This window comes from Mytilus galloprovincialis, chromosome 7 (assembly GCF_965363235.1).
Source record: "Mytilus galloprovincialis chromosome 7, xbMytGall1.hap1.1, whole genome shotgun sequence".
Lineage (NCBI taxonomy): Eukaryota > Metazoa > Mollusca > Bivalvia > Mytilida > Mytilidae > Mytilus > Mytilus galloprovincialis.
This window is the reverse complement of record NC_134844.1, coordinates 4,444,677-4,452,548: the sequence shown is the minus strand read 5'-3', so window position 1 is coordinate 4,452,548 and position 7,872 is coordinate 4,444,677. Positions and strand designations below refer to the sequence as shown.

Sequence of the window (7,872 nt, the reverse complement as noted above, 5' to 3'; positions counted from 1 at the left end):
TTTGTCCAATGGATGAATAAAAATTTGGCCATCATGTTCCAAAAAAGGGGGGGAATCTCTGTTTTTAGTAAAATTTGAAACAGACTTGGCAATGATATCTCATTGACATAACCCTATTTTTTGTATTTATTAAACACGTAATATTATATAGTTTGTCATGGTTTTACTTACAGAAAGGTATTCTTTTTTTCTGATTTTAAATATCTTTGCGCATTTTTTTAAAAGTATTTTTTGATCTCATGTTTGATCACAGGTACCGTCAGACATTTTTCTGCTGCTGCATAGTTTTTTAACTGTTTTCTCTGCTACCTTATAAATAATTAGTCAACACTATACAAGATAGAACTACAATTATAAATGCAAAACATTTATTCAATATTTTCATATCACTGTTCTTTTTCAAAGTTTCCTTTGTTCCATTCTTTTTATTTCCTTTGACATCTGCTGGCTTCTGTAAAATAAAGTGTAAGCAAATTAGACCTTCAGTTTAGTGATTAAACAAGTGGCTGAAATTTCAGTTAATTTAATCAAAATTACACTATAAACTATTTCTCTTCATTAAATCCAGCGGTTTTACAAAAATATATTGAAAAGAGTCAACTTATCAGTGTTAATTGATTGTGAAGCAACAATTGTAGCTATTTTATACATCTAGAGGTTTTTTTTTATTATTAAACAAGTGTAACGGTAAATTTCACCAGTTTTTAAAATAAGACACTATAGTTTTCTCAACTATAAAGAGTAGCCAGCCATGAAGAACACATTTTCTTGGTCTTACATAGAAAAAAAAAGTTTTGTAATGGTTATTGTATATTTTTGTGCAAATACATGTAATGTAGATTGAGGATTTAAAATAATAAATACCTTCATAAAATTTGCTCTTCCAGGATATTTGTAGTCAGTTCTAAGCTTATATTCTTCTTTAAAATCCCCATTTCCATTCTCCATTTTAATCTGCATTTCAGAAAATTCATCATAAATTTTGGAACGTCTAATTGATCCTACAAAAGTTAAAATAAACAAATGAATAAAATATAAGTTAGAAAAAGTCACAGTGTAATAGTCAGCTACAAAGGCCACAACATTTAAAAGTGAACAGTCCACCCAAAGTGTTATTCAAATTGGTTAAAGCTTTTTTGAGTTAGTGTCGGACATGTTGACGCAACAGATAGAGGAACCAACAGGCCGACCCGCCCGACCGACAGACGGACACAGTATACATTACCATAATACGTCCTGTAAAGGCATATAATTTAAACAATTCTAACAATGAAAGGAATGGCATAATTTATAAAGTTTAACGAAAAAACAAATTTGTCAGAAATGAACCGGCAACTACTGAATCAAACTCCTGTCTTGGGATCGGCACATAAATAATTATCTGGCTGGGCGATAGGTTGTAGGGCTCAACACAAAAGTAAGTACAAGTTACAAACACGTAAAACAATATATTAAAGAGGCAACAACACTCGCTTTGTCAAATAGCAAAAGCTTTGATAATCATTGCGTATTTGAGATTCCCTTGATAAGTAGATGTGTAGCCAGCGATGGAGCAAATAAAGTATTGCTTATATAGCCCTGTCTGTTAAAGCAAATAATGGGCTGACTTGTAATGCTTATAACTTTTCAGACATGCTCAGTGGTTACAAGTGATTGCATTTATAGACTTTAAAATAATATAAAAAACCCTTAAGTTTAACCCTGTTTGTATAATTCTAATGTTCACTGGACATACACATCACAACATCAAGGCAGACTAAATTATCATCATCCCCCTTTTTGTAATATACTTGCTTACACTCGTATTTATTCTTTGAATATATTAAACAAATTAACCAAGATATTTTCAGAAGCATAACAATGATTTATAAATGTGAACTAGTGTCATATCTTACCAGTTTTAACGCATGATAAGGTTACTCTTTATTTTGTACGTTTCCTTTGTCTTTGTTTACAGCATGGCAATAATTAAAACTTCCGGTTACTGGTTCCAAAATTCCTTTGGATCATGTCCGTTGATCATCGGGAACAGTTAGATTTAAATGTGTAAACGTTTGATGTCGGTAGTGGATATAAAATCCGGAAAATTGCAGTGCGTGCACTATATAATGCTATATATATATGAGGCCCCTCATGGGGGGGGGGGGGGTCCTAGTAATCACATAATCACCATTTTTTTGCCAATATAATCACATAATCATTAAATATTTGATTATCTTTAGTAATCAAATAATCATAAACTAAAAATACAGTCCTAGGTAATCAAATAATCATGAAATATTTGGCTTAATAATCAAATAATCATTAAAAAAACGGCCAAGTAATCACATAATCAAAAACCCCATGAGGGCCCTCATATATGGGATCGAGGTACAGCTCCAATCTCTGTCATTTATTAAATAAAATAAAGTATTTTACAAAACCTAAATCAATGTTTGAAAAATATTGTTAAAACATTTTCTATTAAATATTTTTTTGTAAATGTATTCATAATATTATTTTAGAATGTTGTTAAAATATAAGCAACAAAATGTTTTATAAAGTCATTTTCTCAATATTAAATGCGAAACATTTTTAAAATGTTTTGGGGTAAATGTGTTCATAATATTATTTTAAAATGTTGTCAAAATATTAGCAACAAAATGTTTTATAAATTCATTTTCTCAATATTAAAAGCGTAACGTTTTCAAAATGTTTTCATCAAATATTATGAAGAAATGTTGTTAAAATATCTCAAAGGCATGTTATTTAAACATTTCATGAAACATTTTTAGAAAATATTTTTAAAACATCAGAGTGATATTGTTAAGAATGTTCTACTTATATACTTTTAAAATGTTTTTCAGAGGTAGAACCTACATATCTTCTGAACATTTATAAAACATTCATACAAAATATCTTAAAAAATATTATCGAAAACATTTTTATGAATATTCTTACATCATTGTAAAAATATTTTCAAAAAATGTTTTAAATAAATGTTTTAAAAATCAAAGAAAAAATATTCACATAACATCACGAAAATATTTGTTTGACAACGTTTTGATAAGACATTTAAACAACCTTATAAAAATGTTTTGAAAATGTTTTGTGCTACCTGGGTGGGAAGAGGTGACTACAGCTTTACACATATTTAGGAATAATTTGGACAATAAGGTTTCCAAATGGCAATTTTAATTGAAAGGTTCATTTAAGTGAATGCAACGTAACTTCATAAATGGTATTCGAGCATTGGTAAGTTTAGCTATAGCATTAAATATTTCTTAGATGTAAATATTAACGTAAGAAAGATAACTCATGCCATTATAAATGTTGTTTTGTTATAAATGCAAATTATTGACGTAGTGTACGCGATCAAGGCACCTTGGAATAAACATACGACTTTATGGTTAACATGGTTTAATATAAACTAACTAGCATCTACAGCAATACACATGATTTTATAACAAGCATTAAGGATCATTAAGGAGAAATACATATCGTGGGAATCTAAGATAAAGTCATAACTCATGTCACTGCATCCGGTGATGCATACAGTTATAGTACCGACAGCTGATTAACGTAAACAAACTTGAACTGATAAATATCAACAATGTAAATACTAAATTCCTCTTTTCCTTGGATTGATAATTATATCATTGAAAGATTAATTTCCAAAATAAACACTAAGCGAAATTAAGAACTTATTTGATCTAAAGAAATTGTCTGTAAAATGTATGAAAATAATCTAATGAAACCCTACATGATTATACTAAATATTTACAGTCTATAGCGAACATTTACAGTTTTAGTTCATCACATAATCTTTAAAACGTTCTGGTAACTTTTGATTACGTTTTGGTCTTGACGGTATCAATGAATCCTCACGAAGGTTAACTTCTGGATCTGTATGTTCATTTTCATTTGTCTCTTCAATATTAGTGTCAATGTTTTCGTTCACCAAAGTTTCTTCTTCGTTTATTTGTCCGTTAAACTTTTTAACAAATGAACTGTTTCTTTGGGAAATGGTTCCTTCATTGTTCTTTAAGGTAAGACGAGATCCTTCTCTCTTGACAACATAATACGGATCGTGTTCGAATGTTGTTGACAGTTTGTTGGTTTTAGTCTGTTTTTGTAACACTATATCTCCAACGTCAATGTCTGATTCTCGCGTTTTTCTTTTCTGATCGGCATATATTTTTCCCTTTTCTTTCATTTCAAAGTCTTTTCTTCGCGTATCTGCGTCATCTTTTTTTTCATTCTCCGCATTAATCTCGGGTAGTTTTGTACGAATTTTCCTATTGAATAGGAGTTCTGGAGGACTTTTCCCAGTAGTACTATGCGGAGTACTGCGGCAGGCTAATAGAAATTTCGGAATTTCTTTTCTCCAGTCTCGATTTTCGGCATTAGCTGTTCGAAATGCTTTTAGTAAAGTTCTGTTTTGTAGTTCAACTTCACCATTGGCTTGAGGCCAATATGGTGTGCTTCTGTTATGTTTGACACCGTTTTCGCTCAAATAATTATAGAATTTCTTTGATGTGAATTGGGATCCATTGTCCGTTTTCAAAGATATTGGAATTCCGTGATGAGAAAACATCATATCAAGCGAACGGATAATTTTATCGGTTGTTACTGACTTAAGTATCGCTACTTCTTGCCACCTGGAGTAATAATCCACTAAGACAAACACATATTCACCTGTTGGAAATGGTCCAATAAGATCGGCACATAAGTCTTGCCACGGTCCGTCTGGCAACTGTGTTCTTTTAATAGGTTCTTGTTTCGGCACGGGTCCTACGACTTGGCACGCTCGGCACGATTTTACTAGATTTTCAGCATCTTGATCAATTCCTGGCCACCATACTTTTTCACGTAGTCTTAATTTTGTTTTAACAATACCTTGATGACCCTCGTGTGCTAATTGTAACGTTTGTTTTCTAAGTTTATCAGGTATAACGATTCTTGAACCCTTTAGAAGTACACCATTAACAACTGATAACTCTTCTCGGAAACGGAAAAGATCGTTTGACTTTGAAATTTTCCCATTCAAAATCTGTTTGATGTCTTTATCCAAATGTGCCGAATCTTTAATCATTTTAAATGTCATCGCGTTCGGAACTGCGTTTTTCGCTACGAAATATGCATACTCCTCTGCGATATTTCTTCCAGTAGTCTCATCTCGAACCTACGATAATCTGGAAAGGCAGTCTGCTGCATTTTGCGGTCCTGGTTTATACTTAACCTTAAACGTATAAGGCTGTAACCGCATCGCCCATCTTTCAATACGTGCTGGTGGTTTAGATTTCGGGGAATAGATAACCTCTAACGGTTTGTGGTCGGTTACTAAAATAAATTCCTTCCCATACAAGTATAAATGAAACCGTTCACATCCCCATACAACAGCAAGGGCTTCGTGCTCAGTTTGCGAATACCGTTGATCTACATCGGTCAGTGTTCTACTCGCAAAAGTAACAGGTCTAAAGTTCCCATCACTTTGTTTCTGGCTCAAAATAGCTCCAAGTCCCACAGGGCTTGCATCTACTATTACGTGTGTTTCTGCGTTACTATTATAATATGCTAGCGTTTTTGCACTTGCTAACAACCTGTTCAGTTCATCAAACGCGTCTTGGTGTCTACTTGACCATATCCATTTAGTTTTTGCTTTCGTTAGCTCTCGGAGAGGTGCTGAAACTGTTGAGAAATCTGGTATATAGCGACCACAATAATTTACAAGTCCTAGGAAACTTCTCACCTCTGATGCGTTTTTTTTTGGATTTCTCGCACTTGTTACGACTTCGACTTTGGACTTTTCTGGACTGATTCCTTTTGCTGAAAGTACATGTCCCATAAATGTCATTTTGTCCATATTGAACCTACACTTGTCTTTATTAAGTCTTAGTCCCTTTTCGCGCATTCGGTCCAAAACTCTCTTCAAACGCTCGTCATGTTCCTCTTGGGTGCATCCGTATACAATTATATCATCTGATATGTTTCGTTGTCCGACACAACCTTCTAAAGCCATTTTTATGCATTGTTGGTACATTTCTGGTGCACACGATATTCCGAACATTAATCGCTTATAACGAAATAATCCAACATGAGTAGTGAATGTGGTTATATTTCTGGATTCGGGTTCCAGTTCTACTTGATGAAAACCCATCCTTAAATCAATTTTAGAATGCACCTTAGCTCCGTTTAGCTCTTGTAAAGTTTCATCCACTGTAGGAATTGGGTGTCTCGAACGTTTTACGGCTTCATTAGCTCGCCTCATATCAACACAAATGCTAATTTCCGAGTTACGTTTCGGAACTACTACTAATGGGGACACCCATTCTGTCGGACCTTCAACACGCTCAATTACATCCATTTCTTCTAACTCGCATAATTTCTCTTCCACAGATTTTCGGATATTAAACGGTAATCTTCGAGTTGGTTCTGCAATTGGTTTAACATTTTTATCTATGTAAATTTTCAATTGGTAATCCTTCAATTTTCCTAATCCACAAAATAAATCAGAATACTGTGACCTTATATCACCTTGTGTATTGATCATATTTACAGATGGACCGATCAATAAAATGCCTAATTCACTTGCTGTACTACGACCCAGCAGGGGTGTATGATTACCTTCAATTACCATGAAATCGGCTTTAACACACTTTCTTTATTCTTCACATGTTATATCAGATCTAATCTTGCTATTGATCATTAACGGATTAATAGCTCCGTATGCATATAACTGCTTCTGAATCGGAATTTTATTGACACCACATTTCTTTAATTTGCTCATTATTTCACTATTTATGATATTACACGTAGCTCCAGAATCAACTAAGAATGGAATAACAACATCTCCTATTTTCAAAGTAATTCTTTTTTCGGAGGATCGATCAATCGCGAATACATATTCTTCTGAATCGTCGGAACTTTCTTCTTCCATGTATCTAATTTTTTCCTTCTTGTAAAACGTTCCTTGTTCCTTTGTTGTCTTCTTGCTCTTACATTTCTTTGCAAAGTGTCCAATCTTGCCACATTTGTGACACGTCTTATCCATGGCAACTGTACATTCTCTAGCCATATGCCCCGTACGGCCACATCGATGGCACTCGATATCTTTTCTTTTAGAGTGATTATTATAGTCATGTCTCTGGTGTCTCGCTGGATTAAAGTCGCGTTTAACTTGAACTCTGTTTATGTGAACTTCCTCAAATTGTGCGGAATGCTGATCTGCTGCTTCACTTGCTCTCGCTATGTCTTGGACTTTTTCAAGTGTCAAATCCTTTTCACGCAAAAGTCGGCGTCTTAATTTTGTAGAATAGCACATGTCGACAACCTGGTCTCGAATGGCATCGTTAAGCATTATTCCAAAGTCACAAGTTTTTGCTAAGTTTTTAAGTTTTGTAACGTAATTATCAATCGACTCGTTTTCGTTCTGCTTACATTTACGAAATACGTGTCTTTCTACCGGCTGATTTTTCTTCGGAAGAAAATATTGGTCGAACTTTGCCACGGCATCTTCAAATGTATCTCCTGTTTCAGTGAATGTCTCAAAAATGTCTTGTGCATCTTGTCCAATTAAATGTAAAAGTAAGGCTCGTTTCTGTGCTCCCTCGGATACACCTGATGCGGTCATATAATATTCGAAACTTTTCTTCCATTTTGTCCATCTTTGCGAAAGTGAAGATTGTTCTCCGTTACAATCAAAAGATTGCACAGTTGGTAAATCCAGTAATTTTGCCATAATAATTTCGTAATCACGTTCACCGAATAAGATATCTAAACAATAATTCCCGGATTCTAAATCCATTTACAAAAATACATTTTCCTCGTCGCCAAATTGTAGTGTACGCGCTCAAGGCACCTTGGAATAAACATACGACTTTATGGTTACAT

At 33.7% G+C, this 7,872-nt stretch overlaps 1 long non-coding RNA gene across 1 annotated transcript; it reads right to left on the bottom strand.

Moving 5' to 3' along the window:
- Nucleotides 1-351: 351 nt before the first annotated feature.
- On the bottom strand, nt 352-2,084 carry LOC143082155 (uncharacterized). Its single transcript, XR_012980301.1, has 3 exons — nt 1,896-2,084; nt 865-1,001; nt 352-451 (listed from the first exon to the last, which is right to left on the bottom strand). It is a non-coding gene; the product is annotated as an uncharacterized LOC143082155 (long non-coding RNA).
- Nucleotides 2,085-7,872: the final 5,788 nt, after the last annotated feature.